This window comes from Pagrus major, chromosome 15 (genome assembly GCF_040436345.1).
Source record: "Pagrus major chromosome 15, Pma_NU_1.0".
In the NCBI taxonomy this organism is placed as follows: Eukaryota; Metazoa; Chordata; class Actinopteri; order Spariformes; family Sparidae; genus Pagrus; species Pagrus major.
Window position 1 is genome coordinate 5,934,185 of NC_133229.1, and position 24,145 is coordinate 5,958,329.

Sequence of the window (24,145 nt, forward strand, 5' to 3'; positions counted from 1 at the left end):
CAGACTCTTTAAGTGCTCTTTTGGATCAAAATGTGACAAAGTGTGATGTCTGCCAAGTATAAAGAAGTCAGAGTTATTAATCCCTGCGGGAGGTTATGTATGCTGCATGTGACCCATCCTGACTATTTAGGACTTAAGAACTTCCTGGTCCCCAGGCTCTGTACTGTATGTGCTGCAACTCCAGTTATCATGACCTGACAGTTCTCTCCCACAGAGTGGTTTACATACTGCATCACCACAAAGCTTTTTTAGATACTTTGCATGACATTTGTGGGGAGCTGTGAGCTGCTGCGCGACCACTTTACATCTCCAAGCATGAGACAAAATTAGAGATGCTAAATGATATGTGTCACACACACAAGTGGCTTGGGGAAGTATTAAATAAAAGCAAGAAATTATGACTCACATCGGCAACAAATGTCAGCAGTGACGTCCTATGTGGCTGTGAGCATCTCTTAATGACTCATGGAAGTGTCGGCTAACGCAGCTCTGACGGACATAGAAATCATTCAGCAGTGTCCTTTCTCTAACTGCTGAACAGCACTGTGTTAACATTAGTGCTAATTATAGGACAGGAGTAGGAGAAGGACAGAAGACGGGGGAGAACTTGTGAAGAACACAGAAGTAATAATAGCAGTTTCTACTACAGTATCAGGCAAGAGTTGAGCCTTCTTCGCGCCTCCGTTCTGCTCAATCCTGCTTCTCAGCTGGCTCTGTGACATCATCATTGAGTCAGCAACCGGAGCCCAGAGCTGGGATCAAAAAGCACAGAGTGAGGTCTGTCTATTATCTGCTGTGCATACTGTACGCCATGAGAAGGCACAAACACCCAGACAAAGAGGCACACAAGACGCACAACCACCAGAAGGCTATTTTTGAGCTGTGGACGGAGGAGAGACGGAAGAAAACAAATATGTCATCAGCAGGAGGCCGGGGCTGAGTAGATGAATCAGTTGAATCATGATTGAGTCTCACAGGGAGGAACTTATTTTAGAGTGTGCGCGGATAAACGGCGATGGAAGTGCAGACAGACTAAGCAGCAGCGTTATGCACAGCATCCGAGCGAGCTCTGCGGTGGGCCCCTCCTCCGTCCCTCCAGCCTCACTAGCCACGTTTGAAAAATTAATGCAGCAAACTGACAACACTAAGGACCTCCCTCTCTCTCTCTCTTTCTCTCCCCCCTCCCCTTGTACCAAACAGGATCAATTACCAAAGCAGGGCTCCACTCAGTAGAGCTAAAGAAACAAGAGGCACTCTCCATCACAGCTGTGTGTGTGTGTGTGTGCACGAGCAAATGTGCAGGCAGGCTTATGATGAGCAGAAAGAGGAGGAGGAGGTGGTAATAGTCTGTTTGCTTCTCTCTAATGACAGCAGCAGAGTGGATTAGTGAGCCTCCTAACCCATCAGCATCACTCCTCCCAGTAAGTGACAGAGCATGTAAATAACCGGTTGTGGCCACTAGCAGGAGGAAAGAAAAGGAGGAGACAGGGGGGAGTAATAAACCGAAAAATGTGTGTTATGTGGACGTTTTTTTGGCGCGGCTTCATTTGTATGCAGGTGGGGATTTTCGAGGAGTTCCATTTCTACAACATCAGCCAAGTTATTCAAATGCAGCACATGTGACTGGAGAGGATAACATAAAGAAAGGCATCAGCAGAAATGGCAGCAGCAGGCAGTAATCCCCCGGCCAGGCCACTTGTGTTCGCCACGCAGGCAGGATGTGCTGTCAGTGGCAGCACCCATACGGGCCTTATCAGTGGCAGCCATAGGGCTCCTCTAATAACCCTGCTGATGCTCCGCGCTGCAGGGACAGACAGGGGAACGGACAAACAGACCGACAGGCAGACAGGTTTCACTTCCACACTTAAAGAGAGCGCCTGAGCGCCAGGTATCAGCCTGTCGCTGTGCTTGTGTGCATGTGTGTGTGTGTGTGTGTGTGTGCGTGTGTGTGTGCACAGACTCTGAGTGCATTTACTCATTTCCCTCACTTTGCAGCGTGTAATGCTCTGACAGCTTCATACGTGCTGTCACTTCACCTAAATGCACTCCAGTGTTGACCGCCCCGTCTATTAACCCCACACACGCACGCACACACGCACGCGCACATTTTGCATTTACGACAGCGCTGTCTAAACTCATGCTGGCGCTGCGGCCCCCAGTAGGAGCATATCTGACTCCAGCATCATTATCGCCATTCAAAAGGTCAACCACAGTGCTTCCAGCCTCTTCTTTGTGATTTATGCCTTTGTGCTATTACCTCTGTTCACATTAATCTCCATCTGTAAATCTAATCAAAGCGCCTCACCATAGCTGCTCCTGGCGCTCTCGGGACAAGAAGCCGTGGCCGACGGGGAAACAGCTTATGTAAATACACGCCGCTGTTGACACAAGATGGGCAGCACCCTGTGCCTCGCCGATCAGGGTGCAGATAAGAACAGCCATCACTTTATTTCTTGTTACTTTTCATTTACTGTCAGTGTTCTTCTCTATCTTTACATCCCTTCCATTTGATATACTTTTCATATCTCCGGGAGCATTTTTCTCACCTCATCTCAAGAGACAAACGTTACTGAGCAATGCAGACACAGTGCAGTAAGACTCCATTTGTAGTCAATGAATAACTTGAATATTGACACCAGTAAATGAGGGTGTCACTCAGGATGACACAGAAAGAAAAAAAGAGAGGCATTTTCTAATAGAGGCGCTGCCAAGCGTGCTCCGCCCTTATGTGAGCCAATAACCATTACCTTCAGAGAGGCTCCACGGCCAATTGAAGTGCCATGAAAACATCTACTCTCGCGTGCCTTGAAGCAGCCTCGGAGCACTTTGAGCAGAGTGGCCGGACGCGGTGGCCACATGCGGCGTTAAGACTTAATCGGGTCTCCTGTGTGGTAGTGTGGCGGTGCTCTCTGAGAGAATTCCCTCTGCAAGGGGATGATGGTGATGGGAACCTTGGCGATGACACAGAGAAGCCCGCGGGCCTGTCAGCTCGTTCTCCAGGCTGCAGCTCGAATCAGCACTCAGCTCCGGAGAACTTCCACTGCCGCACTGACACGCACTCATACACCGGCTGACACGAATCTCCAGCAACACTTCAAACATCCACTCAGTCCCTCAACATCTTACTCGACATGTGGTGTGTGTGAGAATCTTGGCATGAAGGCGGGCTGAATCATTCAAGCTATTAAGTGAGACATTGTGTGGCACACAACCATCTCGAGATGAAGCCTAGATATGCCGGAACACAGAGATGTTTGAGCTGAAAACCAGCTGGACCTGCAGAGAAGAAAACGTTTATCTTATCTAACTCAGGTAAGCCATTAGTAAAACATAAACCTATGATAATATCAATCTGAGTTTTATAAATGATGCCTTAGAAGTCTAGAAATCCTTTGACAAGCAGATAACAGCGACAAAACCGACGCTAATTGTCGCAATCTGTTGTGAGGATCACCTTTAAACAAGCCCCCCCGGATGAGGAGAGTTTTAAGGAATCAATACACAGCCCTAATTCCTTTGACAGATATTATCAACTCAAGATTTCAAGATGGTGACTGATATTTTATGTGCCACCAAATGCAAGGAGAGAGCTTTTAATAATTGATGGTGCTGGAGCAGGGAGATTTTTAACCGCTCTCCTCCTGTTATCAATCATTAATGGAGTTTCCATCAAAAACACTTCAACCCCTCAAGTATCAAATCTCTCTTGAAGGTGGAGGGCCCGGCATTCAAACATCCCACTTAATCAAAGGGCACACGACACGCTCCCCCCTTTCTCTCATTTTCGCTTCCGCAAATTAGGATAATAACAGCACAAATTGCAAAATTGTTCACAGCGCAAGTGTAAAAGTAGGCATTTTAGCTGAGGTCTTCTTGTGAGTGATGAGGGTTAATGGGAAAATTCGAAATGTTTAAATCACAGGGGGGGAAACAGCCTGCCAACCAGCCCTCTTTTCTCTCTTTCCCGTGTATATGCGAGCTGTTTAAAGCTCGATCTATCTATCCGGCTCGCTCTGCTCTGTAAAGCTGCAAGGCCTGCCTGGTCAAAGTCATTCAGGACACGATGTGCATCAGTGACACTCACAAAGAGCCATAACACTGCCGCTACCCTTTAAAAACAACCACAAGGTTACACACAGCGCTGCAGTAACAACCACACACACACACCAGGGGCAGCTAGAGTTTACTGCTTTGGCCTGACTTTAAGGGATCAGCCGAGATCCTTCTATCCTCAAAGTCTGACACCCAGCTGGGGTTACATTGTGTAAAATGTACTTATATCACTGCAGCATCTTCTCCGACAATCCCACAGCCTCACATGCCACACACTCATCACACTCACACTCTAGACTACACTGCGCCGCAGCTAAGTGATCGCAAAAATGATAGAGTATTCCTAATTACCCATCAAGATGGTTTTGACAGTGTTCTGTGTGCCAGTGATCAGTGTCATGGCGCAGCGCCAGCAGCGACTCGGTTCTGTTTGATTTGTAGCTGCAGCTGAGTAACGGGTGGTACACCGGGACAGAGCTGCAGTGGCACTCTTTCACTTTCTCTCCCTCTATTTCTCCTTCTGTCAACTCCCCTCCTCCACCCTCTTTCTCTCCCCACCACACATATACGCTCAGCCATACACACTCGCACTGTCCTGTTTCACTGGGCGACCTTGCCTGTCATCAGTATAAAACACCTTTTCCAGGCTGCTGCATAACAGGCGCACAGAGAGGACAACACTAAGAGGATTCTGTCGGAGAAACTTCTGAAGAAAAAGTGCAAAAGAGAGCAGGATGCATCGCGACACAAGGCTCTCAGCGTGGACAGAGACACGCTTACATATAGTGCTGAGATGATCAGTTGCTTAATGGATTAGCAGACTGGAAGAAAATGCATTGACAGTGACTGATAATCCAGGCACAGCAGTGCTTTGAGATGCTAACGTCAGCTTGCTCACAGTGACAATTGTAACATGCTGATGTTCAGCAGGTGTAAGCTAATGTTTGCTAAGTTGACCTTAGTTTAGCTCGTTAGCATGTCAACATTTGCTAATTACGACACAGCACAAAGTACAGCTAGGGCTGATGGGAATTAGGGATGCACGAAATACTGGCATGTCATCTGTATCAGGTGATAAAAGCTTAAACATGAAATATTGGCATCAGCCTGAAGAGACAGACCGACAGAGCCATGCCACTAGCACAGCTAAAAATTACAATCACTGGATTCAACTTCTCAAATATGAGATTTCTCTGATGGCAGTACTTTGGGCAATAGGAATCTGTAATGAGCATTTTTCACTTTTTAACTGCATTTTTTAAGATCAAATTATTTATCAGTTAATCAAAAATCAACAAACTAATTACAAAGAGTATATTTGCTTGTTGCAACCCTGCTTAGAACCTATAAAAGCTATAAAAAGGTGTATGTGGAAGATGTGCACACACTGATGTAATGAGATACATTGTGACAAATGTGACAAAATAATACACATCAAGGTGAATGGGTGTTACTGAGCACAAACATGAACCTATTAAAGAGTGATTTATACAGTGTAAGCACACTGTGAGCCTCGGTGCTGTAAGTGAACAGAATTAATGCACAGAGCCAGCCAGCTAATATTTGCTCAGTGAATGTTATCTGAAATTTGCAGCGTAGCTAGTTTTTTTAATGTCTTTAAAAGTGTACCTTGGCCACGAGTTTGTCTGGTCATATGAGCCGATCTAATCTTAAACCAGTGCAGCAGCCTGGTATATTAACTCACATAATATAATCTCATTTTAATATGTAAACAGTTATTTCAGTCTTACTTATCTGCACTTGAAAACGCATTGACATTCACATCAAGAGGCCATCATGGGCTTGGGGCCCTGCCAACTAGGTGTCACAGGTCAATTATCTTCCAAAAGATAAGAGCCGTGTCTGCCATTTATCTCATCTCGGCCTGATTTCCATCTCAGGGATTTATACTTAGTAAACAAGATGCGACGGTATTCATTTTGAAAGGGGACAGGCGTCATAAAGGAAACTAATCTGCTCGTCACACATGCTAGCCTTTTACTTGGGGACTCTGCTGACTCACATGAGATGCGCTGAATCAAAGGAGTCACATTCGGTGATTCAGGAGCTTTGTGAAGCTTTGAGTTCATCAAATGGGTCTACTGCTTTATCTTAAAGGACCATACCGGTGGTTTTGTAGCATGGTTCCAGGTCTCTGAATCGCTGCCCACATCTCGGATCTCACTATTCAAAAAGTGTTGTGCTCAAAGACAGCTGAAAACAACAGAGCCAATCAGAGCCTTGTATTAAGAATGAAGATCTCGTCTCATATCATCAGAGCCAGAATAACACAGGCTGTACAGGTTGTTGTAAGTCGACTTACAACTCTTAAATCTGGACGGGGTAAACGTTAAAGGAGATATATAATGCTAATTTTTAGGTTCATCATTTTATTTTGGGTCACTACTAGAATAGGTTTACATGCTTTAATGCGAAAAAAACACATCAGTTTTCTCATACAGTGCTGCACTTCTGTATTCCCCCTCTGTCTGAAACGCTCCATTTTAGCTCCTGTCTCTTTAAGGCACCCCCCTCCCAACTTCGTCTTCTCTGATTGGTCAGCTTACACATGCCTGACAACAACAGCAGAGCAGCTATGTTAAATTAATTCTTATGTGCCAAACTAAAATAAATTATGCGAATGTGTGACATGGTGACATAGTGTGATGATGATGTCACAGAATGAAAGGAGTACTGACAGGGCGTTTCAGGAGCAGTGTTTTCTGTGGGAGTTAGGAGTGTCAGTTGGTGCAGACTTTAACCTTTTACGTGCAAGAGCTTTTACATGCACAACAACCGATATAAAACCCTGAAGGAAATGAAAAAGCATAATATGCTTCCTTTAAGTTAACTGCTGACATCATACAGAATAAAGAAGTGAAAACAAACTGACAGTCAGTCTTGATAACCAGGATAGTGGTTTTGATAGTATGTTGAGCTTCTTCACTTCAAGACCAATTATAACCAACTATTTTAAAAATCATCTTCAATCACAACAATCCATCACAGAGCTGTTGTAACCTTCACGCCTTCTTTTTTTTTTTAATCAAAGTTGCTCCAAACTGTGTGGTATTTTAGTTGCAAAATGGGATCATTTTCAAAACTCTCCAACATCTGAGAGCTGACAGTCGAATGCTGAAAAGCACTGACAAGCTGTGTTGTCGGAAAATCAAGTCGGGAGACATGGATGTGTGCATGTGGTTTCGGTTGTTTCTTGCTTTATAAAAGGTCGCACTCGAATATTAGATGTTCGAGCGTCTTCAAACGCACTGACAGGAGGAGTTTTTGCACTCAACTGTCAGCTGCATCACTACGTTCAGATAACATAACTTAAGGGCAACTAAATACTGTATGTACTGTGATAGATTAGCTATCGCAGTCAAGCCTCTGCAAGTTAAAGTTCATGATTTAGTGAAATGAATAGAGACAAATGGAAGCCTAGGAGGCAGTGTAAGGGATTTGTAGTTTGATTGTGCTACGGCATGCAAAACACTGGTATGGCCCTTTGATAATGACAGCACCTCATTCAACATTTCACATTTCCCCATGAACATCTGAGCCGAGCATTCACCAGTCTTGTCACTTGGCATGAACTCACCTGTTTGGAACAAAAATCTACCAGTGCAACACCAATAAATGTCAAAACACTGAGCGGGATCAATACACAGCCATTAATCTCTCGAGAAGGTATGTGAAGTATCAAACTTGGCAGACACTGCGTATGTCAATCCACAGTAACACTCTCTCTAACACGAGCGAACAGCCGCAATTAACGCCCTTTTATTCATTCTGTCACTGGTTTTGTCATTAATGGTGCTGCCCCAGGCGCAGAGATCCAGTTTAACTGTCAAAATCCTCCTTTCAGATCAGCTGCACATCATTGCGGCTGACGAACAAGCCTGAAACAAGCGACGTATCGCTGCTCTCTGCACCTGTGAGTCGAAGACATGGGACTTTGCCAGCCCGGTTTGACTTAGTGCTACAACAGTCCAAATGACAGACGCTCCGCATACAGACAACAAACAGCTTAATACCCTGGCGTGTGCGCGGCTGTGCGCTGTGTGAATTTTAATGAGAAAGACCAAAAACGCAGAGATAGAGCTCTCAGATCGTCTCCCATGGTGTCTGGACTGGCGACTGCTACTCTTCATGACCCCAATGCTTCGAGCCACACAGATCGGATCAGGGACACTGTGCGACAGATGTCTGCCCTGGCGCTCTGTTCCAGGCATGAGTGCTGCTGGCACACACACCAAAAGAAAAGGGGTGGGGGGGGGTTCAGGAGAGAAACAGGGGGAGCACGGAGGAGAAGATGGATGGCACGAGAGAAAAGAAAACAGAGGGGAAGAGGAAAACAGGAAGGAAGTGGGTGTCTGCCCTCGGAAATCAGACATCACACCACGCAGAGACGAGATCCACTCTGTCATGTTTCTGTCAGACAGCAACCAGTTTGGTCGGAGAGTGACACTACAAGTTTAGACATACCTCAAGCTGTGACTCCCGCCCTCACTGACCCAGGGGAGGAACAGGAGAACTCGCATGCACTACATCCATCGCCATTAGTGCACTTTTCAAAAAATCAGTTCTGAGCAGGCAGGAAGGCTCACTGAATAATGAACTTGTCTGAATCTCCGGTTAAAAGGCTGATAAAACTGAAAGAAGAGAGCGTTCAGAAGCCATCGAAACTCAACATATGACCTCCGCACAATGACTCTCCCACTCCACTTTTGGCTTTGAGGAGCAAAAAAAAGCAGATGAGTAGATGGGAGCTAATTATAGCCTCACAGCAGGATGGCCAGAAACAAACTTGATTATCATCATCGTCAAGAAGGCACAAAGGAAACCTGCTGCCTCCCCCCTTCCACCACAATCCAATAGAGAGGCTTTTAGCCTTCGTAATGATTTACAAAGTGACAAGTCAAACAGATTTACTGTGACAGCCTGAAAGGGACCAGCACGAACACTATTATTGCTCACGTGACCAGACCTCCAAGCCCTTCTCCTATTCCCCTTTCCTCTTCGGGACAGCAAAGAATGAGGCTGGCTCAATGAAGGCAGGCAACAAGCCTATTCAACCCCTCCACCCCCCCTCCACCCGCTCAATACGAGCCCCCTTCAAACGAGAGGGAAAAAGCTCTGCTTTGTGGAAGTTAGTTACTTAAAGCGACAGAGCCCCCTTGATAAGCATCTGGTCACGGAAAACTTGTGGCACGGACTAAATGCAGATACCTTTGTACAGTTTTAACACCATTACCAAAGGTTTATCAGATTTAATGAGCCATGAATGTGAAGCAAATTCTCTGCTTGCAGGAGCAGCTGACGGCGTTCCTGCAGCAGCCTTGGCCCTTTCCAGTGGCCATGAGATGCTGCTAAAAACACTTATTAACCTGCAAAAGAGGATCATTAAAAATGTAAAAACAGGCAATAGCTGCACTAGCTTCTCATTATTAATATTTTTGGATAAAGAAGGTGCTGGCTCTGCTTCTGTTTTCCATCCATATTCATCGGAAGGTATCTGTCGTGCCCTGACTGACAGGATCTACATTTGACTTTCATTTCCGTAGCCCTGAAATATGGAACAAATTTTTGTTTGAGTAGCATCAGTCCCTCCAGGCCCTGAGACGCTTTGCCTGGTGCAGTCATCATTTTTTCTCTTTCTCCCCTCTTTCCTTTTTTCTGGAAGGTGAAAAACACCTTGGCTGTTTCCAAGCTTTGAAAACAGAGCCACCCCTAAAACCATCAGAGCTGGCGGCAGAGAGATGTGTGCAGAGAATTCTCAAGGAGCAGAGACCCCTCGGGCTACGCAGATTCAGTTTCCCCCTTTCTGGCTTCCAAAAACAAAGGAATTCCAGAGAAAATCAGGGCAGGACCTCACCCCAAGCCAACACTGCTGCTGCTGCTGCTGCTGCTGCTACCACCCCCACCTCCACCTCCCTCTCTCCTGCTCTCTCACACACACAGCACAGCAAAGGTGATTTCATGCAACCATCAATGAGACACACCTCCTCTCTTGTTATACAACCATGTTGATTTGATATCCGGGGAGACGTGACAAGGAGGAGAGGCTGCTGGGGTGTGTGTGAATGTGTGCGCGTAGGTAACACACTGTTTGGCCTGAATTCATATTTCACAGCCATGTCTGTCTGCTGATGTTGTTGTTGACCATCACCATTCAGACTGCAGCCTCACATATTAGCGGGATATTGAACAACAGCCTCGAGATGTTGTAGGTCGGGTCTCCCCCCTCACTCCTCCTCCTCCTCCTCCTCCCCCACTCCTCCAAATATACGAGTCAAACATGAAACGTGTGATGTCCTCACGTGTATCTTTAACAATGTCAACACATGCCATTCAGCTTCCACTCAGCTCCCACCGGGCAGCCAAGTAAAGGTTACAGGATGGCTGTGAAAGCAATATATGGCTGAGATGTGTAATAACCGCATTAGCTGCTGCTAATGTATTTAATCTGAGGTAATGGGTCGTTGCTGGGACGGGAGCAGACGCACAGGAGCTTGTAACAAGTTTCATGACTTCCTTCGACTGGATATATTACTTTGAGATTGACTGAAGAAATGTGAATAAAGAAAATAAGTTTGGATGTTTTGGAATGAAAAGTTAGCCAGTTAATTAGAAAAATGATTGGATGCAAAGAGGGGTTCACTGATAACATTTTTTATTCAAAATTTCTGTAGATATCATGATAATGTTGTTATAGTAAATTCTTTTGTCTGCAATAATAGTCCAGTGAAAATCTGATATCTTGACATCCTTAGTTGCAAATAATCTTTCTTAGGGTGTGTTAAGAGTACAAACAAGACTATTTAAACTAAACTGAAACAAGTCAAGAGCCGTGCTAGCAGCCATGTGAGGCTGCGCTTTAAGCTGAATGCTAAGCTAAACCTGTGAGGTAGGTATAGCCTAGTGTTTATACCACGTTTTATCATCTTGGTTTATTGTGTCAACATTTGGACAAATCAGACTTTGACAATCCAGCCAACATTTCCCTCAAAACACCAAAGAAAAGTCAGAGAATCACAAAAGTCATAAGGATTCATCACCTGGGAACCATGAATGTCTGCCTGTACACCATTTTAATACATTTAATAGTTGCTGACATATTTTTAGTCTGGACTTAAGTGATTCAGCATGATTCAACAAAAAATGTGGGAGTGTGTCAGACATATTTCCTGCACAGACCGTCCCTCTTCTTGTCACTTAGGCATTTAACAGTGTTTTTGGAAACTGCAGAATTCAGGTAACAGATGAAGATCTGATGAAATCCACCCAGTGTTCCTCACTCATCTCTAATATCTCCTCACTCGTCTCTAATATCTCCACTCTCACAATCTCCACTTACACAACATGTATGCTGCAAAGGGCACAAGATCTGAAAGGACTTCATCCATCCTCAATCAAAACATATACTGTATAAGTTAAAGAAAAATGATGTACTGTAGGTATGTAAAATCAAAAACACTCTGCTTTTTTCCTTGGCACGTAATGTTTGTGAATAATAACCCAGCCTCCTTTAAAATCATAAAACACAGGGACCCTCGCTGTTCTGTCAATAATGTTTGGCAGATAATTAAAGAGCCCTGGGAGACAATGATAAACATTGTTTAGAGGCTGATCCCTGGCAAGCGCCAAGCAGTGTATCATTGCTGTCTCCGGAATACACACGATTAGCCCGCTCTCATTACTGATATGATAAACGACGGCTTCCACCGCGGCTTTGGTTCGCTGGGAGGACGTACTTGTAACAGGAGGGAGATTAGAAAAAAAAAGTGGTGTAACACATTGGCCCTGTAATAGAACGGGGGTAAATGAGAGAGATGGGTTATCTGCAGATAATGTTTGTCAGTCAGGTCTGTAGTCAGTTATAGTTCTTTCAACCATATATTCTACATTGTTGGGCTCACTGCTTAATAAAGTGGACTTTATTTGTTTCAGCCCCACCTCCTCCATCTCACCCTCTCTCTCTCTCTCTCTCTCTGTGAAGTTAATGCTGCAGCTCGGCCACGGCCCACCAGCCCGTCTCTCTTTACAGTTGGTGTATCCACACAGAGGTTTAAAATATGCCCCTTTATCTGAGCCGCCCAGGCGGGAAAATGAAAGGGATGTCAGTCCTTAGAACCCTGGGAAAGCGCCTGGCTCCAGCCGCCAGTGTCAAAACCGAGGGGAGGGCACCGAGCGGGCAAACACACTGCACACAGTAATAGACTTTTTCTGTCGCTGAGCAATGTCGAAAAGCGGGAAGAAAACAGTCTTAGCAGGGCAGTGGAGCTCAAGATTACATGCCAATATGATTTGAGAGGCTCTCCATAACAACCACGACTGGCAAGTGAAAAATCAACATCTAGCGTAAAGCCTTCCCCAACGTCTGCTTATTTGCATGCACCTCTGCAAAAGAAAAAATGAAAGCCGCTGTTCAATCATCTACCACGTTTCACCCTTTGCACTCTTTGCATGAGTAAGAATTAGTGTTATGTGAGAGCAGATATTGCACGACTCCCTCTCCCCCACATAACAGCCGAAGAATAAAACGCTGTCCCTTTGCATTAGTAAATCCTAGTTAATTTACTTTGTCGGAAAACAAGGAAGTATGTATCCCTGGAGGCCATGTTGGAGACAATTCGGCCGCCTTCAGAGAATCTCTGCCATCACTCTCAGTCTCCCACGCAACCTCCACCAGAAAATCAACATCGCGGCGCACTCGGAGAGACAACAGTGCCGACTAGACAAGAGACTGTTTATAGCACAAATGATATTATAAACACAGCTTGTGGCGTATTATCTTTAGAAAAAGATTCATTACAGCCTATAAGCTAGGAAGATTTGCAGCGTGCTGAGAAGAGGGTGACTAAAGTGTATGTAAAATTAATTCACATAATCTGAAATCCTCTTCAAAACGCATTGCAGTTGTTTGAAAACATAACAGGTTTTGACTTATTGACTCAACCCAGCAGGCGCAGTCCTCTGCTGGACTGGTTCGTCTAATACCTGGCATGAACTCAAGCGGCGGGACAGGCTTGCATGAGAGCGAGCCGGAGCGCGGTCCTCCCTGAGTGGCTGTCTGGCAAATGTGAACCCATGTGGGACGCTGTGTAAGGTGTGAAGACCTCTTGGAGGAGGCTGGAGGAGGCTGCAGCAGTCTGCGCTGGCTCGCAGGCGTTCCCCGGTATCAGGAGAGACAAGGCAAACACCGCAGATCAGTGCTGAAACCGTAAACCCACTGACCCAGCATGAAGAGGGAGAGGGGACTAATTAGTGACTGTACTTACAACTCAAAAGGAGAGGGAGAGAGATGAGGAGAAAGGACGGGGGGGGGGGAGCATACACACACACACACACACACAATACACACAGAGCACGCAGTTGGAGGATGAGGACAATGAGTTTGTTTAGCTTAAACAGGATTTACAAGCCAAACAGACACACGCCAACGCCACTCACTCAGACACATACTATCTATTTTCCTCTCTATCGCTACCTCTTTCTCTCCTCCTCAACAACACAGACACACAGCTGAGACAGGCTCTGTGAGGATTTCATCAGCAGTAAAAAGAAAAAAAAAAACAGTGAGGGTAATTGCTTGCGATGGTGAGAAGTCTTGAGTGCAGGCGGCAGCGGTGGGCGAATGGATGGATGGATAGAGGGAACATTTTGTTCCTCCTGTGCGGGCTCCGGCTCTCATATTGTTCCCGGTGAGGCCGGGTGTCATTTATGATTCAAGGGCCCCAGCCTCTCGACGGATGGGAACAGGACATGGCCATTGTGACGTCCCCTGCACTCGTTTCTCAAAGAACATCAAATCAAACATGCATGAGACGGTGACAGGGGCGGGCCAGCAACTTTCTCCCCTCACTCTCTCTGCCTCTCTGCACTCTGTTTTCACTCTCTTGTCTCAGAAAAAAAGCACTTAGAAGAGGACTGCGTCTCCCTGATGTTGGTGGGGGCTCAAGGTTGAAGTGACGGCTCTTAAGAAATAGGAGTTAAGTTGATGTTTTTCCTATATTATAGCACTTAAACAGATATCTGTCTGCAACACAACAACTTACAAAGACCTACTTCATGCTGCTTTAATTACGGAGGACTTGCCTGAAGGCTTATAGGAAGTGCAATATACCTTTTCCAAAATCTTTATTTATTCAAGGAAGGGTTTCGCTGAGTGCAAACGTTCCTTAACAGCACCGCCCTGTCTCACACACCTTAAAGTAAGCCCAGCACAGCTACTGTTTTCTATGGTCTTCACACAATGCTGTTTGCTGCTACTCAACTGGCACCAGTCAGGTGTTTTGTTATCATTATCATTGTGAAGTAAATGTTGATTGCACAATAACGGCTACAGAAAAATTATACCATTGACGTTTAGTGGCCTGGTACGATTTCTATCTGCTTTTGTGTCTCAATTGTAGACTAAATAACTTCAGAAGCTCACGCTTTTTCATGTGTTGTTTGTAGTTGTTACTCTGAGGAAAACAGAAGTGATCTTGCAACAATTATACCACTTGGAAATGTGTGAGGGTGAAAGCTGTCTGTTTACTCATTGAGTTTAAACGTAGGGCTGATAATAACAAAAATTTTAAAAATGTGTTTTTTAAATCACAATGCGATTACTTTGACTGATAGCGATATGACTCATGATTAGTGGGAATGATCATTGTTGCATCAGTTTTCATTTTCACTGGAAAAGAAAAAAAACGATTCAAATCATGATGATGTGACATTTGCTGGGCTCTGTACCAAACAAACATGTCTTCTCACATGTGGAGAACAAGATTTGTATGTCGGGGCATGTGTAACTGTGTAGTCCCTTTTAAACTCAGAGGACTGCACTTCATTCACAACAATTCTCCTGACTTTCCCAGCCACCTAAGGAGTTAAAAGCCAACCATGTTTCAGCCACAAGCCGAACCACAGAGCAAGCTCTGCAGCTCTGGAGGACAGTGGTGACAGGCATGTGGCATTGAGGTTTTCTTATCCCTGCAGCTCATGCTGGTCCACTTTTGGCTCTCTACACCAAACTGATGTCATCACAGTCAGTCAGCAGGATGATGAGTTACATCTGCTGGGCGCTTCATTTATTTCTCTTTATTAGTTACACTGCATTTACCAGGTCGAGGAGAGCTTAACTGCAGACTTATGGGTAGAATTACAACAGCGTTTAGGAAGCAGTTAAGTGTCTGACACGAGGGCACAACCTCAGCTCAAACGTGAAACATTTCAAGTTGTAACTCCCTCTAAGCACTTATTCTGAAAATTAGACTTTAAAATGCTCTGAGGCAACAGAGTTTTTCCTTATTAAAAGACCAAAATAGGCACATTCAAAAAACAAAGGCTCAGACTAGATGAAAAGTGCTGCCAAGTCGAACCACAAGTGAGACAGGGGGAGAGAGAGAGACAGAAACAAAGGCTGACTTCTGCTCGGGACACGAGTGGGTGGGTTCGGGCTGACGGCGAGACACCAGACTACAAGAATCCATGTCAAGTGAACAGGCAGCAAGTTATTTCACAGCACTCCTCAAACCAACACGGAACAGCGAGATGAAATGTCAGGCTGTCAAAACATTGATTAGCGTCGGCCAGGTTTTAAGCACTTGGCAGGCTGCAGCTGTGCCGGCACGCAGTAAACAGCGGCGGAGACTGTGCAACTTGGTAAATTGCTGAGTAACAAAAAGCTAATTACTCAGACACAAGTAATTAGTTGTTTTTCCTGTATGTACTTCTAATCAGCATTAGCTTGCTGCTTCACACAAGTGCAAAGATAGGGAGTGAGGTGCATTCACTGCCTCTCTGGGAATAATGATTCTGAGAGTTTGGAGACTAGCTGCAGGTGTTTGAATCTGATTTACAGCATACATGTGTGATGTAACTTGTTGCAGCCTGTCTGATCTATTAAAAATGATTGAGTGCTAATAACGAGATGTTGTTAAAAGTTATTAAAGCGCTGATTTCTTATGCAAATATATTCAAACAGCCACATTGGCTAACGCTGCGGCTAGAAGAGCGTAATCTCCACATTCTGTCTTCTTGTTTGGTTTCAGGGAACAAACATATTGTTGCGTATAAACATACGTCTTCTTCCTCGAGCTGCAACTTGTAGCGCTGCCAGTGCATGTGCTGCCTCTCCGTCTCTCCGTTTTTCACTATTTTCACGGCATATTTCCGGCATCACCTCCTTCTCATGGCCAGACTGTCCAGCCTCAGTGAGCGTACTTTCATTTGCACCCAGCCAGCGCCTTCTCCAAGAGCCTTAAAAACCCAAATTTGATTTCTAAGTGAGTCTACTGGAGCCTTCAGCCTGTTTAGTGAATCAGACACTCTTCTGTCTTGTCTCACAGTCTGGCTGGCTGGCTGGTTGCAGAGAGGCCCCATGAGGGACAACAGAAGGAAAGAAAACTCACACACACTCACACACACACAAACACACACACTTCCAAGTTTCAAACAGTTGCAGATGGCTTTAATTCCTCGCCCTCTTTCTTTCACAATTTATCAGGTAACCCGCTCTGAGCGAGCGTGCCTTCTTTTCACGCTTTGCTGAGATGACTTAACACTGCTCCGGTTGATCAGAAGGAGGGAAAAGCATAAGAAGGAAAAAAACAAAAAAAAGTCGAACAGCACTAATTAATGTGGTGCGGCTGACAAGTGTTGCTGCTGAAACAATTTCATTACATCACCAATTTAAATTACCAAAAGGAAGGAGACACTGGAGGGTGCACCCGACCAAGAGCTGTTTACACACTCTCTCTCTCGCTCTCTTAGCGGACACAATAACATGAACACCTGCAATCCAACGCAATACTCCTGCAATAAACACTGACTGTGGGATTTCTAAGGAACCGGCAGCTTTTAGTTGTTTGAAGGATTTGTTGATTTACTGCTGCTGGTGACATTGACGGTACATCCACTTGTCATCAAACCTGCACACTCAGGCAGATGTGTTTTTTAATTACACATTAGATATTGCTGAACATTTTTGGCATCACTAACCACGCTCACTTTAACTTCTGCGCCTTACTGACGAGGGTCCTTCTCTTTCGCCCCCCCTCCCAAAGTTGAGCCTGTCCTGTAGCAGGGTGCACTGTAATGAAAGAGCGGCAGTCTCCACCTCCTCCTCCCTCTTCTTCTCTTCCTCCTCCTGTCGGGAGCCCCCTCTCTGCCGCGCTCTGCCCCGGCTGGCCTCACATCCAGATGGGAGGAATTTTAACGGGGAGGGTCCGCCAGACTTGAGGCAGGAGGCAGCTCATCCACAGTCTGAGAATGTGGTACTGTATGTGTGGATAGACTCATTTAGGTGCAGTGAGGGCTTCGGTGCATGTAAATCAATTGTCTAAAAGAAACATTTACAGTGCATCAGATTCATTCATCTCTCAGCTTGTCCTATCATGGGCCCCTGGGGGTCCCAGTGACCTCACGTTGGGAGTCATTGAATGATCCCTGAGAGGATCCAATCAGTGTTATCAGTGCATCAGGATGGGACGTCACCGCAGCTGCAGTGCATGGTGTTGTTTCAAAGAGCGTAACACTAACATGTTGACATTCCTGCTAATTGCATTACAACAGGTAGCCGATGACACCCCTGAAGGGAGTCAACCAGCCCGGTCACACCGCTGACTGTTAGCTAAGTGACATACATTCTCAGTTTAGCATCAACCGAGCCATCAGCTGATCGACCGAGACGAGACATTCACCCACACACACACACACACACACAGAAACACACAGACCTGCTATCACTCAGTTACTACTACCACATTCCTATCTTCACAAAATACACGCACCTATCTCCAAATAACCCTGCAGCCACACTGATTTGGCCATTTCGCTCCAGCGCAACTACACAAGACAGAGACATGGGACACACAGCGCACACACGCCGGGATATAACGCCGCGTAAGGGCGCTCCGTTGCCGCTCACGCAGCCACAGTCTGCCCCGCTCTCTCTCTCTCTCTCTCTCTCTCTCTCTCTCTCTCTCCTGACACGAGTTCACCAGCGGCTGTTAAAGGTTTCCAGGAGGTCACCCTATTGTTAGCAGGTAGTGTCCGTCCAGCGGGAGGCAAACCCCATCTTGAGCGAAGCACACGTTCAAACCCCGCTCTGCAACCACAAATAAACCAGGCGCGAAACTTACTTTCAGCGAGGACCTCGGCGTCAGATCCGCGTATTGTTTCTCCAAACCTCGTGTTTACGGCGCCGCTCCTCTCGCTCGCTCGCTCCCTCCACTTCACAAAGACGACGCGAGAGCCCCGGAGACGGTGTGAGTGACTGACTGAATCAACTACCGTGGAGCACGGCAAGTTGAAGTGTCAGATTACACTGGCTATTCAGTTACCAGAGAGAGCCGTGCTCGGCGGTCGGTGCGAAAATGCGACCTAGATTCCAGCGGAAGGACACCGAGTGTGGAAGGTGTAACTACACGCTAATAGGCTGCTAAGAGCACATTTCTCACTGGAGCGGAGTGCGGCTCACAGCTCCGGCTATTGTCTGCTCCTGGATCATTACAGTGCTGTTGCTTCAGTGCTGCCTCCTGGAATCAAACCTGTAGTTAGCACTTTATTCAACAGTCTCTGTGATTTATTATTTTAAAGCTATCAGTTAATTATAAAATACATTTGAACTAAACACTTGCATCAATGGTAAAAGCTTATCAGTAACAACATTAACTGCAACAACAATACGAATATACTGTAATAATGATAGTATAATAATAATAATAATAATAATAACAATAATAATAATAAAAGCAATAGTAATGTAGGCTGCAAAATATATTTTTGTATATGTTAATGATGTAATGTGTTATAGTACTAACATAGTACAATACTAATGTTAGGAAAATATTGAAAAATGCCAGGTTTTCATTGAAATACTTGTTAGTGTATTAACTTTAATATTATATAAGACAAAAAAATCACCAATTTCTGGAAGTATTTTAATACAAAACCTGGCATTTTTCACGTTTTTCTGACATTAACATTATTATTATAACATGTTAACATTGTTGCTCTTATCACTAACATATTGAAAAATATATTTTTGCAGCCTAAATTTGTATTATTATTATTATTTTGCTATTATTATTACATTCCTATTCCTGTTGTTGTTGTTGTTGTCAAGTGTTTATTATATTATTATTATTATTATTACATTTGAAAAATGATTTAACCAACGAATAGATTATCAAAATATGAGCTGGTTAATTTTATTCCAGCCTATTAATTCATATATAATGAATAGTAACAATAATAATAACTATTATTGTTGATTTCTTTCTAATGAAATTCATTTCTTAAAGTATTACCATTATTAATAATATTGTAAACAGATAATTAAATAAGCTGACTTACAATATGGTTTCTAGTTATATAATAATACTAACAATAATCTACTACTAATAATAATGTTATTGCTACTAATATAATAACATAACACTGTGACCTGTCTAACATTTCACCTCTAACCTCCCATACACGTGTGAACCTTTGCAACCTGCCGCGCCGCTCCAGCAGGTCCGCAGGCGGGGCTCCGTGTTTTGCGGATGGCCGGTCTCCGGTGGAAGCCTCGGAATAACAAAGACGTGTTTGAGAGCAGCGGCAGGCTGGGCTGAGCGGTGACGTCAAGGAACAATGTCTCCCCTCCATAGACACGCACACACACGCACGGCAGCACACACGCACGCACGCCAGCCAGCACACAAGCTCTTCCCTCTCTCCTCCTAGTCAGGCAAGGCTGAACTGCCCAGAGGGAGGGCCGCTCAGCTCGCAGTGCATCAGATAGAATCACTCACTCCTCATGCTGTGCCTGCACACAGGATTTCTTCACTTGGGTTTTTGGGTTTTTTTGATTTTGTTTTTATTTTTTTCTAAAAAAAACAAAAAAGAAGAACAATGGTGTGGCAGATCAGTCACTGCAAATAAACCATCATACAACAAAAACTAGGCCTGTGTGTGCACTTCACAAACACTTTATTTCCTGTGGCTGATACATTTAGATACCAGATCATCAATACAGGTGACGAGATTAGCTCCGCTGAGAGCTAATTCACAATTTCCCTTCACATGATGTCATCAGTCCTGGGGTCAAATTCCTGTCACAGGCTCCTCTCCTCTGTGGAAGGGGAAGGGGCTGCCATCCTTTTTAGCTTCCTCGCCTGCAGGGCTCCTGACACTGATGCAGCATGGGCCTGAGCGGGGTATCAGCAGTGAAGTGAGGGGGGGTGGGTGTCTATCTCTAACACAACAGTGTCTCAAGGACGCCCCAGCCCCCTGGTCGAAGCAGCTATCCGCACTGATGGGGGACAAATGCGGCCAGTGACATCAGCGGCTCTGGCAGTCACTCATTTTTATTTCGGGGGTGGGATAGTGGTGGTGGGGGGGGGTTGATTATTAGATGGAGATTGGGTGAGCGGTCAATGTCACAACGCTGTAGCTGTGAACTCACGATCTGATTTTTTTTTTTCTGGAAATGGCTTGTTGTTCTGACGCTGCTTCTGTTATTGATGTTTTTCACCTGCCATGTTGCAGCAGCGATATTGATGTCGACACTGTGATTCACGTAAGACACAAGGTTTGTTTCCTCAGAGCTTCTCCTTGTGAGACAATTTGAGCCTTTTTAGTATAAGAGCTTGGGTTCATCAGCTGAGAGACCTATTGTTGGTTGCCATCTAGCTTTCAGTCCTATCACAATATCATATGTTCTGGATCATCCATCAACTTTTTGTTTAATACCAACTTAAGGTGACACCCTGTTATGGGTGTCAGGGGGCCTGCAGCCTGTTGGGTCACTCTCCACTTCAGACAATGGTTTGTCGTCAATAGTCCTCGCTTTTATAGCAAGCCGTGCGTCTCAGCCTCTTCGAAATAATACAGCCAGCTGGCTGCCAACAAGATGGATGGATTATAGGTGGGGTGACTTCAGCTTGACTTGGCTCTGTGTATAATTTCATACGTGCAGTCTTTCAAAGGGCTCAATGAATGCATCAAAGGAGAACAAAGGGAACTCTCAATGAAGCGTGCTCCGACAAGGTTAATGCATATTGCATTGTGTTGGAGTGTATTAAATCAACATATGAAAACTGTTTAGACTGTAGAACATTAGTGCAGATCAAGGCCCGACTTGGCCTCCGAGTGGCGTTCAAATGATTTCTCTCCGCCACCTTGCTGTAGGCTTTGTGCCGTTGACAAGGCGTCTCTCTGTAGAGGCGGCAGGGGGAGTGATGGATGCTGCTGCGGCTTCCTGTAGCTACATGATGGAGGGAGACTTTCAGTTGTGCTGACATCAGCTCTCCCGTTCAGAGAGAGGTGTGATGGTTGTTTACAGTGCCGCCCCACTGTCAACGCTGCTGCTGAAAACACTACACTGAAATACTAATAAACAAGTTCTATCATCACGAGTGCAGACTGAAACATCTTTCACACTGTTTCCCACTGGTGTGAACAGATTTTCTGACCCTGGTTAGTGACATCTATCCTGACCAGGTTTTTGAAAAAAGGTCCAGCACCGATGTGGCACATGATTGCCACATGGGAACTGCGGTACAATGATAATAATAACCGTAATAATAATCATAAACCTTCTACAGGAAATCGCAGCACTTTCAAGCCACTTCCGCCATAATTTCTGCAAAGACTCTTCAACATGAATGTATAGTGTGAGTCACTGCATCAACACTCCAACAAAGAAGAAAAATCCTATGAAGTTGCACCAGAATTCAGCATGCTGAATCCAACAAGCTTAGGATATGTGAGTTAGGTATCATTCACAGGTTGACAATACAGACGCTTTGGGTTTGAACACCAACAACCAATCTACACCGATCAGAAGCGCTGGTATTTGATGATCATGAAATGAAAGTCAACACTAAACAATCATCTCCAGAATCACCCACTTTACCTTTAAAGGTGCACTATGTAGTTTTGAGAAGAAATCCAAAATCAGAATTTTAATATTTATAATATTAAAGAGGTAATAATACAAAATCGAAATATTTATATTTCAGTAAGTGAATAAACAAGCTGTCCTCAGAGGAAAATAAGGTCCCCAGAATACTGTTTGAAGCTAGAAAGGTGGCAGGGTCCGCCACATATAAACAAAGTAAAACAGTATGACATTGTGTTGTCCTTAAAGGTCAGTTTGTTTATTCAGTTAATTCAGTCATGAAAACAAAGAGAGTTTGATTATTTAGTTTGTTTAGGCAGGAAAAAATTAGCCAGTGAAGATCTTTCTGTTGCCCCAAAACTACATACTGCACCTTTAATGGAAGTGACATTCCATATTCTCATATACAGGGTCCATAATAGAGATAAACTATGATTATTTCATTAATGTATCTCTTGATTTTTTAAATATATCAATGCTTAGTTTATGAAATATCAGAAAAATAGGGAAAACCACTCATTACAATATTCTATAATATCCTGAGATTTGATCTTCAAACTGCTAGTTTTGTCTGATGACTGGCTTTATCACCCAAAGAATTATCAAATTTGTCTTTTACTCACTGACTTGTGATTGACCAATCCCACGAATTGACGAACATTCCAGCTTTGACCTTGAGTTGATGGCAATAACCCAGTACAAACATGATCAATAGTCTGTTACGAATGGCAAAACACGAGTTGAACCCATGTTGAATATCCTACATTTGTATGTGTAAGTGTAATTGATGCAGCTGATTGACCGTGTGACTGAGGCAAGATTGGGGAAAATAAAGGGTTAACAGTCAGGACCAGGAGAGGAGAGCTGGGGCAGTAAATGGATCATCTCCTGCAGAGAAAAGGCAGAAGAGCACTATTTTAAAACTGGACACGACAAAGTCTGGTTGAGTACACCATTGATTGTCTCTGGCTGCGAGAAGAACAAGGAGCTGAGAGGGAGACGGAGAGGGACAGAAAACAGATGATACGACTGCTGGCTTCTGGAAGCTTGGACAGCTTTTTATAAATGCTCCCTCTCTCTCTCTCTCTCTCTCTCTCTCACTCTCGATCGCTCTCTCCATTCCTCCTCTGTTTTTTCGCAGTGTATGTCGACTGAGCAGTGGCAGATAAGGCAGACAGCCGGGGCCCCATGCTGACTGGCCCGACTGGCTGTGGGGAGCGCAGAGGCAATCAATGAGTGCTCACAATAGAGCGCCAGCATCCTGATAGCTAACAGCTCCCTGAGGCCATGGGAAGGAGGTGGAGAAGAGGGGGATGATACAAGTGGGGGAAGGAAGGAGAGAAAAGGCAGAGGACGGTGGGTGAAGAGATTTTGCGCTTTAACACATGGATGTCATAGGTTCCTTGGTAGAAGAAAGCAACATGTATGAGGCACTAAAGCACTTATTCCTTCGAGGGTGTTTATGCCCACTAAGGCATGTGTAACTTGAGGTTAACGCTCAGTTCATGAACTTTTGGCTGTATCTGAGCCAGGACTCATCAGTTATGAGATGTGAAGTGAAGAGTGGTGGTTCAACGCTCGGGGTGATGGCTGCAGTGATCATGCTATTTATAGTTGGCTTCTTCTTCCCCTCATTGTTGCACGGTTTGCGTGTTTGCTTGCGTACGTATGTGTGAGCCATTTTTTTTTTTTTAAATGTTATTATGCAATGCAGTATCTGACCTTGGGAAGAACATGTGCCAGAGGGATATAGGGAGAGAGCTGAGTGAATGTGTGACCACTTCAACCTCTGTGTCATCCTTGACTGCACAACTAGCTACCTCACTAGTCACAGAGCAGCTCTCACGAGGAGTTGGAACATTATTATTAATTGAGCTTATCCACTTCCATGCATACGTACGCTGTAGGTTGTAAGTCTGGTACAAGACTGGATGGGTGAAACAGGTGACATTTTTGGATTATTATTAGTTTGTTGTCAGCAGAATTACCCAAAAAGAACTGATTGGATTTCCACGAAACTTATAGAATGAAATAATAATATATAATAGACACCATTGACTTTTGGTGCAGATCCGGATAAAGAGACTGATCCAGGAATTTTCCTCACTTTCTTTAACATTGTGAGATAAGGCGTTTTATGGCATTTTTGTTAATTAATAATATATGTATCTTGATGAAAAAATTCAGGCTCCTTTAGGTGTCCAGTATCTA

At 44.6% G+C, this 24,145-nt stretch overlaps 1 protein-coding gene across 2 annotated transcripts in view; it reads right to left on the minus strand.

The window, feature by feature from the left end:
• The window catches only part of zmiz1a (zinc finger, MIZ-type containing 1a), a 110,336-nt gene extending 92,076 nt beyond the window's left edge, over positions 1 to 18,260 (minus strand). For both annotated transcript variants that reach the window (XM_073482294.1, XM_073482293.1), the window contains exon 1: positions 18,189 to 18,260. The gene's annotated coding sequence lies outside the window, so the exon portion shown is untranslated. The remainder of the gene's footprint in view (positions 1 to 18,188) is intronic.
• Positions 18,261 to 24,145: the final 5,885 nt, after the last annotated feature.